Source organism: Crinia signifera, chromosome 11 (assembly GCF_055691185.1).
Source record: "Crinia signifera chromosome 11, ASM5569118v1, whole genome shotgun sequence".
Classification (NCBI taxonomy): domain Eukaryota; kingdom Metazoa; phylum Chordata; class Amphibia; order Anura; family Myobatrachidae; genus Crinia; species Crinia signifera.
In genome coordinates this window covers 8687397-8695399 of record NC_139227.1, presented here as the reverse complement: position 1 = coordinate 8695399, position 8003 = coordinate 8687397, and the positions used below count along the sequence as shown (strand labels likewise).

The 8003-nt window shown below is 47.7% G+C and overlaps 20 non-coding genes across 20 annotated transcripts; all 20 read right to left on the bottom strand.

The window, feature by feature from the left end:
* Positions 1-92: 92 nt before the first annotated feature.
* On the bottom strand, positions 93-164 carry TRNAD-GUC (transfer RNA aspartic acid (anticodon GUC)). The gene has a single exon. It is a non-coding gene; the product is annotated as a tRNA-Asp (tRNA).
* A 239-nt stretch (positions 165-403) lies between these two features.
* On the bottom strand, positions 404-475 carry TRNAD-GUC (transfer RNA aspartic acid (anticodon GUC)). The gene has a single exon. It is a non-coding gene; the product is annotated as a tRNA-Asp (tRNA).
* Positions 476-2268: 1793 nt separating this feature from the next.
* Positions 2269-2340, bottom strand: TRNAD-GUC (transfer RNA aspartic acid (anticodon GUC)). Its single transcript has one exon. It is a non-coding gene; the product is annotated as a tRNA-Asp (tRNA).
* Positions 2341-2579: 239 nt separating this feature from the next.
* Positions 2580-2651, bottom strand: TRNAD-GUC (transfer RNA aspartic acid (anticodon GUC)). Its single transcript has one exon. It is a non-coding gene; the product is annotated as a tRNA-Asp (tRNA).
* A 239-nt stretch (positions 2652-2890) lies between these two features.
* TRNAD-GUC (transfer RNA aspartic acid (anticodon GUC)) lies at positions 2891-2962 on the bottom strand. Its single transcript has one exon. It is a non-coding gene; the product is annotated as a tRNA-Asp (tRNA).
* Positions 2963-3201: 239 nt separating this feature from the next.
* TRNAD-GUC (transfer RNA aspartic acid (anticodon GUC)) lies at positions 3202-3273 on the bottom strand. Its single transcript has one exon. It is a non-coding gene; the product is annotated as a tRNA-Asp (tRNA).
* Positions 3274-3512: 239 nt separating this feature from the next.
* TRNAD-GUC (transfer RNA aspartic acid (anticodon GUC)) lies at positions 3513-3584 on the bottom strand. The gene has a single exon. It is a non-coding gene; the product is annotated as a tRNA-Asp (tRNA).
* Positions 3585-3823: 239 nt separating this feature from the next.
* Positions 3824-3895, bottom strand: TRNAD-GUC (transfer RNA aspartic acid (anticodon GUC)). Its single transcript has one exon. It is a non-coding gene; the product is annotated as a tRNA-Asp (tRNA).
* Positions 3896-4134: 239 nt separating this feature from the next.
* On the bottom strand, positions 4135-4206 carry TRNAD-GUC (transfer RNA aspartic acid (anticodon GUC)). The gene has a single exon. It is a non-coding gene; the product is annotated as a tRNA-Asp (tRNA).
* A 239-nt stretch (positions 4207-4445) lies between these two features.
* On the bottom strand, positions 4446-4517 carry TRNAD-GUC (transfer RNA aspartic acid (anticodon GUC)). The gene has a single exon. It is a non-coding gene; the product is annotated as a tRNA-Asp (tRNA).
* Positions 4518-4756: 239 nt separating this feature from the next.
* On the bottom strand, positions 4757-4828 carry TRNAD-GUC (transfer RNA aspartic acid (anticodon GUC)). Its single transcript has one exon. It is a non-coding gene; the product is annotated as a tRNA-Asp (tRNA).
* A 239-nt stretch (positions 4829-5067) lies between these two features.
* On the bottom strand, positions 5068-5139 carry TRNAD-GUC (transfer RNA aspartic acid (anticodon GUC)). Its single transcript has one exon. It is a non-coding gene; the product is annotated as a tRNA-Asp (tRNA).
* A 239-nt stretch (positions 5140-5378) lies between these two features.
* On the bottom strand, positions 5379-5450 carry TRNAD-GUC (transfer RNA aspartic acid (anticodon GUC)). Its single transcript has one exon. It is a non-coding gene; the product is annotated as a tRNA-Asp (tRNA).
* A 239-nt stretch (positions 5451-5689) lies between these two features.
* On the bottom strand, positions 5690-5761 carry TRNAD-GUC (transfer RNA aspartic acid (anticodon GUC)). The gene has a single exon. It is a non-coding gene; the product is annotated as a tRNA-Asp (tRNA).
* A 239-nt stretch (positions 5762-6000) lies between these two features.
* Positions 6001-6072, bottom strand: TRNAD-GUC (transfer RNA aspartic acid (anticodon GUC)). The gene has a single exon. It is a non-coding gene; the product is annotated as a tRNA-Asp (tRNA).
* Positions 6073-6311: 239 nt separating this feature from the next.
* On the bottom strand, positions 6312-6383 carry TRNAD-GUC (transfer RNA aspartic acid (anticodon GUC)). The gene has a single exon. It is a non-coding gene; the product is annotated as a tRNA-Asp (tRNA).
* Positions 6384-6622: 239 nt separating this feature from the next.
* On the bottom strand, positions 6623-6694 carry TRNAD-GUC (transfer RNA aspartic acid (anticodon GUC)). The gene has a single exon. It is a non-coding gene; the product is annotated as a tRNA-Asp (tRNA).
* Positions 6695-7087: 393 nt separating this feature from the next.
* TRNAD-GUC (transfer RNA aspartic acid (anticodon GUC)) lies at positions 7088-7159 on the bottom strand. The gene has a single exon. It is a non-coding gene; the product is annotated as a tRNA-Asp (tRNA).
* Positions 7160-7398: 239 nt separating this feature from the next.
* TRNAD-GUC (transfer RNA aspartic acid (anticodon GUC)) lies at positions 7399-7470 on the bottom strand. Its single transcript has one exon. It is a non-coding gene; the product is annotated as a tRNA-Asp (tRNA).
* A 239-nt stretch (positions 7471-7709) lies between these two features.
* TRNAD-GUC (transfer RNA aspartic acid (anticodon GUC)) lies at positions 7710-7781 on the bottom strand. The gene has a single exon. It is a non-coding gene; the product is annotated as a tRNA-Asp (tRNA).
* Between the last annotated feature and the right edge of the window lie 222 nt (positions 7782-8003).

The window sequence follows — 8003 nt, the reverse complement described above, 5'->3', positions numbered from 1 at the left end:
GGTGTATATTTGACCCTACCATTAGATTCGGACTTTGAGTGTCCATAACCAGGCGCAATCAAACGCCGAACTCCATAAAAACTTGTATCGTCCTCCCCGTCGGGGAATCGAACCCCGGTCTCCCGCGTGACAGGCGGGGATACTCACCACTATACTAACGAGGACTGACTTGGGGGAGGCGTCGGCAAAGTTGGAACTGGCATTACACCCATAAAACCAAGTCAGGGTGAGGTGTCGAAATGAAACGGTGTCTTTGGCCACGCATCTTCTTACTCTGTGTATATATATTTAGAGAAATATACAAAAACCAAGGTGTATATTTGACCCTACCATTAGATTCGGACTTTGAGTGTCCATAACCAGGCGCAATCAAACGCCGAACTCCATAAAAACTTGTATCGTCCTCCCCGTCGGGGAATCGAACCCCGGTCTCCCGCATGACAGGCGGGGATACTCACCACTTTACTAACGAGGACTGACTTGGGGGAGGCGTCGGCAAAGTTGGAACTGGCATTACACCCATAAAACCAAGTCAGGGTGAGGTGTCGAAATGAAACGGTGTCTTTGGCCACGCATCTTCTTACTCTGTGTATATATATTTAGAGAAATATACAAAAACCAAGGTGTATATTTGACCCTACCATTAGATTCGGACTTTGAGTGTCCATAACCAGGCGCAATCAAACGCCGAACTCCATAAAAACTTGTATCGTCCTCACCGTCGGGGAATCGAACCACGGTCTCCCGCGTGACAGGCGGGGATACTCACCACTATACTAACGAGGACTGACTTGGGGGGAGGCGTCGGCAAAGTCGGAACTGGCATTACACCCATAAAACCAAGTCAGGGTGAGGTGTCGAAATGAAACGGTGTCTTTGGCCACGCATCTTCTTACTCTGTGTATATATATATTTAGAGAAATATACAAAAACCAAGGTGTATATTTGACCCTACCATTAGATTCGGACTTTGAGTGTCCATAACCAGGCGCAATCAAACGCCGAACTCCATAAAAACTTGTATCGTCCTCCCCGTCGGGGAATCGAACCCCGGTCTCCCGCGTGACAGGCTAGGATACTCACCACTATACTAACGAGGACTGACTTGGGGGAGGCGTCGGCAAAGTCGGAACTGAATGCCCATAAAACCAAGTCAGGGTGAGGTGTCGAAATGAAACGGTGTCTTTGGCCACGCATCTTCTTACTCTGTGTATATATATTTAGAGAAATATACAAAAACCAAGGTGTATATTTGACCCTACCATTAGATTCGGACTTTGAGTGTCCATAACCAGGCGCAATCAAACGCCGAACTCTATAAAAACTTGTATCGTCCTCCCCGTCGGGGAATCGAACCCCGGTCTCCCACGTGACAGGCGGGGATAGTCACCACTATACTAACGAAGACTGACTTGGGGGAGGCGTCGGCAAAGTCGGAACTGGCATTACACCCATAAAACCAAGTCAGGGTGAGGTGTCGAAATGAAACGGTGTCTTTGGCCACGCATCTTCTTACTCTGTGTATATATATTTAGAGAAATATACAAAAACCAAGGTGTATATTTGACCCTACCATTAGATTCGGACTTTGAGTGTCCATAACCAGGCGCAATCAAACGCCGAACTCCATAAAAACTTGTATCGTCCTCCCCGTCGGGCAATCGAACCCCGGTCTCCCGCGTAATAGGCGGGGATACTCAACACTATACTAACGAGGACTGACTTGGGGGAGGCGTCGGCAAAGTCGGAACTGGCATTACACCCATAAAACCAAGACAGGGTGAGGTGTCGAAATGAAACGGTGTCTTTGGCCACGCATCTTCTTACTCTGTGTATATATATTTAGAGAAATATACAAAAACCAAGGTGTATATTTGACCCTAACATTAGATTCGGACTTTGAGTGTCCATAACCAGGCGCAATCAAACGCCGAACTCCATAAAAACTTGTATCGTCCTCCCCGTCGGGGAAGCGAACCCCGGTCTCCCGTGTGACAGGCGGGGATACTCACCACTATACTAACGAGGACTGACTTGGGAGAGGCGTCGTCAAAGTCGGAACTGGCATTACACCCATAAAACCAAGTCAGGGTGAGGTGTCGAAATGAAACGGTGTATTTGGCCACGCATCTCCTTACTCTGTGTATATATATTTAGAGAAATATACAAAAACCAAGGTGTATATTTGACCCTACCATTAGATTCGGACTTTGAGTGTCCATAACCAGGCGCAATCAAACGCCGAACTCCATAAAAACTTGTATCGTCCTCCCCGTCGGGGAATCGAACCCCGGTCTCCCGCGTGACAGGCGGGGATACTCACCACTATACTAACGAGGACTGACTTGGGGGAGGCGTCGGCAAAGTCGGAACTGGCATTACACCCATAAAACCAAGTCAGGGTGAGGTGTCGAAATAAAACGGTGTATTTGGCCACGCATCTCCTTACTCTGTGTATATATATTTAGAGAAATATACAAAAACCAAGGTGTATATTTGACCCTACCATTAGATTCGGACTTTGAGTGTCCATAACCAGGCGCAATCAAACGCCGAACTCCATAAAAACTTGTATCGTCCTCCCCGTCGGGGAATCGAACCCCGGTCTCCCGCGTGACAGGCGGGGATACTCACCACTATACTAACGAGGACTGACTTAGGTGAGGCGTCGGCAAAGTCGGAACTGGCATTACACCCATAAAACCAAGTCAGGGTGAGGTGTCGAAATGAAACGGTGTATTTGGCCACGCATCTCCTTACTCTGTGTATATATATTTAGAGAAATATACAAAAACCAAGGTGTATATTTGACCCTACCATTAGATTCGGACTTTGAGTGTCCATAACCAGGCGCAATCAAACGCCAAACTCCATAAAAACTTGTATCGTCCTCCCCATCGGGGAATCGAACCCCGGTCTCCCGCGTGACAGGCGGGGATACTCACCACTATATTAACGAGGACTGACTTGGGGGAGGCGTCGGCAAAGTCGGAACTGGCATTACACCCATAAAACCAAGTCAGGGTGAGGTGTCGAAATGAAACGGTGTATTTGGCCACGCATCTCCTTACTCTGTGTATATATATTTAGAGAAATATACAAAAACCAAGGTGTATATTTGACCCTACCATTAGATTCGGACTTTGAGTGTCCATAACCAGGCGCAATCAAACGCCGAACTCCATAAAAACTTGTATCGTCCTCCCCGTCGGGGAATCGAACCCCGGTCTCCCGCGTGACAGGCGGGGATACTCACCACTATACTAACGAGGACTGACTTGGGGGAGGCGTCGGCAAAATCGGAACTCCCATTACACCCATAAAACCAAGTCAGGGTGAGGTGTCGAAATGAAACGGTGTATTTGGCCACGCATCTCCTTACTCTGTGTATATATATTTAGAGAAATATACAAAAACCAAAGTGTATATTTGACCCTACCATTAGATTCGGACTTTGAGTGTCCATAACCAGGCGCAATCAAACGCCAAACTCCATAAAAACTTGTATCGTCCTCCCCGTCGGGGAATCGAACCCCGGTCTCCCGCGTGACAGGCGGGGATACTCACCACTATACTAACGAGGACTGACTTGGAGGAGGCGTCGGCAAAGTCGGAACTGGCATTACACCCATAAAACCAAGTCAGGGTGAGGTGTCGAAATGAAACGGTGTATTTGGCCACGCATCTCCTTACTCTGTCTATATATATTTAGAGAAATATACAAAAACCAAGGTGTATATTTGACCCTACCATTAGATTCGGACTTTGAGTGTCCATAACCAGGCGCAATCAAACGCCGAACTCCATAAAAACTTGTATCGTCCTCCCCGTCGGGGAATCGAACCCCGGTCTCCCGCATGACAGGCGGGGATACTCACCACTATACTAACGAGGACTGACTTGGGGGAGGCGTCGGCAAAGTCGGAACTGGCATTACACCCATAAAACCAAGTCAGGGTGAGGTGTCGAAATAAAACGGTGTATTTGGCCACGCATATCCTTACTCTGTGTATATATATTTAGAGAAATATACAAAAACCAAGGTGTATATTTGACCCTACCATTAGATTCGGACTTTGAGTGTCCATAACCAGGCGCAATCAAACGCCAAACTCCATAAAAACTTGTATCGTCCTCCCCGTCGGGGAATCGAACCCCGGTCTCCCGCGTGACAGGCGGGGATACTCACCACTATACTAACGAGGACTAACTTGGGGGAGGCGTCGGCAAAGTCGGAACTGGCATTACACCCATAAAACCAAGTCAGGGTGAGGTGTCGAAATGAAACGGTGTATTTGGCCACGCATCTCCTTACTCTGTGTATATATATTTAGAGAAATATACAAAAACCAAGGTGTATATTTGACCCTACCATTAGATTCGGACTTTGAGTGTCCATAACCAGGCGCAATCAAACGCCGAACTCCATAAAAACTTGTATCGTCCTCCCCGTCGGGGAATTGAACCCCGGTCTCCCGCGTGACAGGCGGGGATACTCACCACTATACTAACGAGGACTGACTTGGGGGAGGCGTCGGCAAAGTCGGAACTGGCATTACACCCATAAAACCAAGTCAGGGTGAGGTGTCGAAATGAAACGGTGTATTTGGCCACGCATCTCCTTACTCTGTGTATATATATTTAGAGAAATATACAAAAACCAAGGTGTATATTTGACCCTACCATTAGATTCGGACTTTGAGTGTCCATAAACAGGCGCAATCAAACGCCGAACTCCATAAAAACTTGTATCGTCCTCCCCGTCGGGGAATCGAACCCCGGTCTCCCGCGTGACAGGCGGGGATACTCACCACTATACTAACGAGGACTGACTTGGGGGAGGCGTCGGCAAAGTCGGAACTGGCATTACACCCATAAAACCAAGTCAGGGTGAGGTGTCGAAATGAAACGGTGTATTTGGCCACGCATCTCCTTACTCTGTGTATATATATTTAGAGAAATATACAAAAACCAAGGTGTATATTTGACCCTACCATTAGATTCGGACTTTGAGTGTCCATAACCAGGCGCAATCAAACGCCGAACTCCATAAAAACTTGTATCGTCCTCCCCGTCGGGGAATCGAACCCCGGTCTCCCGCGTGACAGGCGGGGATACTCACCACTATACTAACGAGGACTGACTTTGGGGAGGCGTCGGCAAAGTCGGAACTGGCATTACACCCATAAAACCAAGTCAGGGTGAGGTGTCGAAATGAAACGGTGTATTTGGCCACGCATCTCCTTACTCTGTGTATATATATTTAGAGAAATATACAAAAACCAAGGTGTATATTTGACCCTACCATTAGATTCGGACTTTGAGTGTCCATAACCAGGCGCAATCAAACGCCGAACTCCATAAAAACTTGTATCGTCCTCCCCGTCGGGGAATTGAACCCCGGTCTCCCGCGTGACAGGCGGGGATACTCACCACTATACTAACGAGGACTGACTTGGGGGAGGCGTCGGCAAAGTCGGAACTGGCATTACACCCATAAAACCAAGTCAGGGTGAGGTGTCGAAATGAAACGGTGTATTTGGCCACTCATCTCCTTACTCTGTGTATATATATTTAAAGAAATATACAAAAACCAAGGTGTATATTTGACCCTACCATTAGATTCGGACTTTGAGTGTCCATAACCAGGCCCAATCAAACGCCGAACTCCATAAAAACTTGTATCGTCCTCCCCGTCGGGGAATCGAACCCCGGTCTCCCGCGTGACAGGCGGGGATACTCACCACTATACTAACGAGGACTGACTTGGGGGAGGCGTCGGCAAAGTCGGAACTGGCATTACACCCATAAAACCAAGTCAGGGTGAGGTGTCGAAATGAAACGGTGTATTTGGCCACGCATCTCCTTACTCTGTGTATATATATTTAGAGAAATATACAAAAACCAAGGTGTATATTTGACCCTACCATTAGATTCGGACTTTGAGTGTCCATAACCAGGCGCAATCAAACGCCGAACTCCATAAAAACTTGTATCGTCCTCCCCGTCGGGGAATCGAACCCCGGTCTCCCGCGTGACAGGCGGGGATACTCACCACTATACTAACGAGGACCAACTTGGGGGAGGCGTCGGCAAAGTCGGAACTGGCATTACACCCATAAAACCAAGTCAGGGTGAGGTGTCGAAATGAAACGGTGTATTTGGCCACGCATCTCCTTACTCTGTGTATATATATTTAGAGAAATATCCAAAAACCAAGGTGTATATTTGACCCTACCATTAGATTCGGACTTTGAGTGTCCATAACCAGGCGCAATCAAACGCCGAACTCCATAAAAACTTGTATCGTCCTCCCCGTCGGGGAATCGAACCCCGGTCTCCCGCGTGACAGGCGGGGATACTCACCACTATACTAACGAGGACTGACTTGGGGGAGGCGTCGGCAAAGTCGGAACTGGCATTACACCCATAAAACCAAGTCAGGGTGAGGTGTCGAAATGAAACGGTGTATTTGGCCACGCATCTCCTTACTCTGTGTATATATATTTAGAGAAATATACAAAAACCAAGGTGTATATTTGACCCTACCATTAGATTCGGACTTTGAGTGTCCATAACCAGGCGCAATCAAACGCCGAACTCCATAAAAACTTGTATCGTCCTCCCCGTCGAGGAATCGAACCCCGGTCTCCCGCGTGACAGGCGGGGATACTCACCACTATACTAACGAGGACTGACTTTGGGGAGGCGTCGGCAAAGTCGGAACTGGCATTACACCCATAAAACCAAGTCAGGGTGAGGTGTCGAAATGAAACGGTGTATTTGGCCACGCATCTCCTTACTCTGTGTATATATATTTAGAGAAATATACAAAAACCAAGGTGTATATTTGACCCTACCATTAGATTCGGACTTTGAGTGTCCATAACCAGGCGCAATCAAACGCCGAACTCCATAAAAATACTCACCACTCCATACTAACGAGGACTGACTTGGGGGAGGCGTCGGCAAATTCGGAACTTTACAAAAACCAAGGTGTATATTTGACCCTACCATTAGATTCGGACTTTGAGTGTCCATAACCAGGCGCAATCAAACGCCGAACTCCATAAAAACTTGTATCGTCCTCCCCGTCGGGGAATCGAACCCCGGTCTCCCGCGTGACAGGCGGGGATACTCACCACTATACTAACGAGGACTGACTTGGGGGAGGCGTCGGCAAAGTCGGAACTGGCATTACACCCATAAAACCAAGTCAGGGTGAGGTGTCGAAATGAAACGGTGTATTTGGCCACGCATCTCCTTACTCTGTGTATATATATTTAGAGAAATATACAAAAACCAAGGTGTATATTTGACCCTACCATTAGATTCGGACTTTGAGTGTCCATAACCAGGCGCAATCAAACGCCGAACTCCATAAAAACTTGTATCGTCCTCCCCGTCGGGGAATCGAACCCCGGTCTCCCGCGTGACAGGCGGGGATACTCACCACTATACTAACGAGGACTGACTTGGGGGAGGCTTCGGCAAAGTCGGAACTGGCATTACACCCATAAAACCAAGTCAGGGTGAGGTGTCGAAATGAAACGGTGTATTTGGCCACGCATCTCCTTACTCTGTGTATATATATTTAGAGAAATATACAAAAACCAAGGTGTATATTTGACCCTACCATTAGATTCGGACTTTGAGTGTCCATAACCAGGCGCAATCAAACGCCGAACTCCATAAAAACTTGTATCGTCCTCCCCGTCGGGGAATCGAACCCCGGTCTCCCGCGTGACAGGCGGGGATACTCACCACTATACTAACGAGGACTGACTTGGGGGAGGCGTCGGCAAAGTCGGAACTGGCATTACACCCATAAAACCAAGTCAGGGTGAGGTGTCGAAATGAAACGGTGTATTTGGCCACGCATCTCCTTACTCTGTGTATATATATTTAGAGAAATATACAAAAACCAAGGTGTATATTTGACCCTACCATTAGATTCGGACTTTGAGTGTCCATAACCAGGCGCAATCAAACGCCGAACTCCA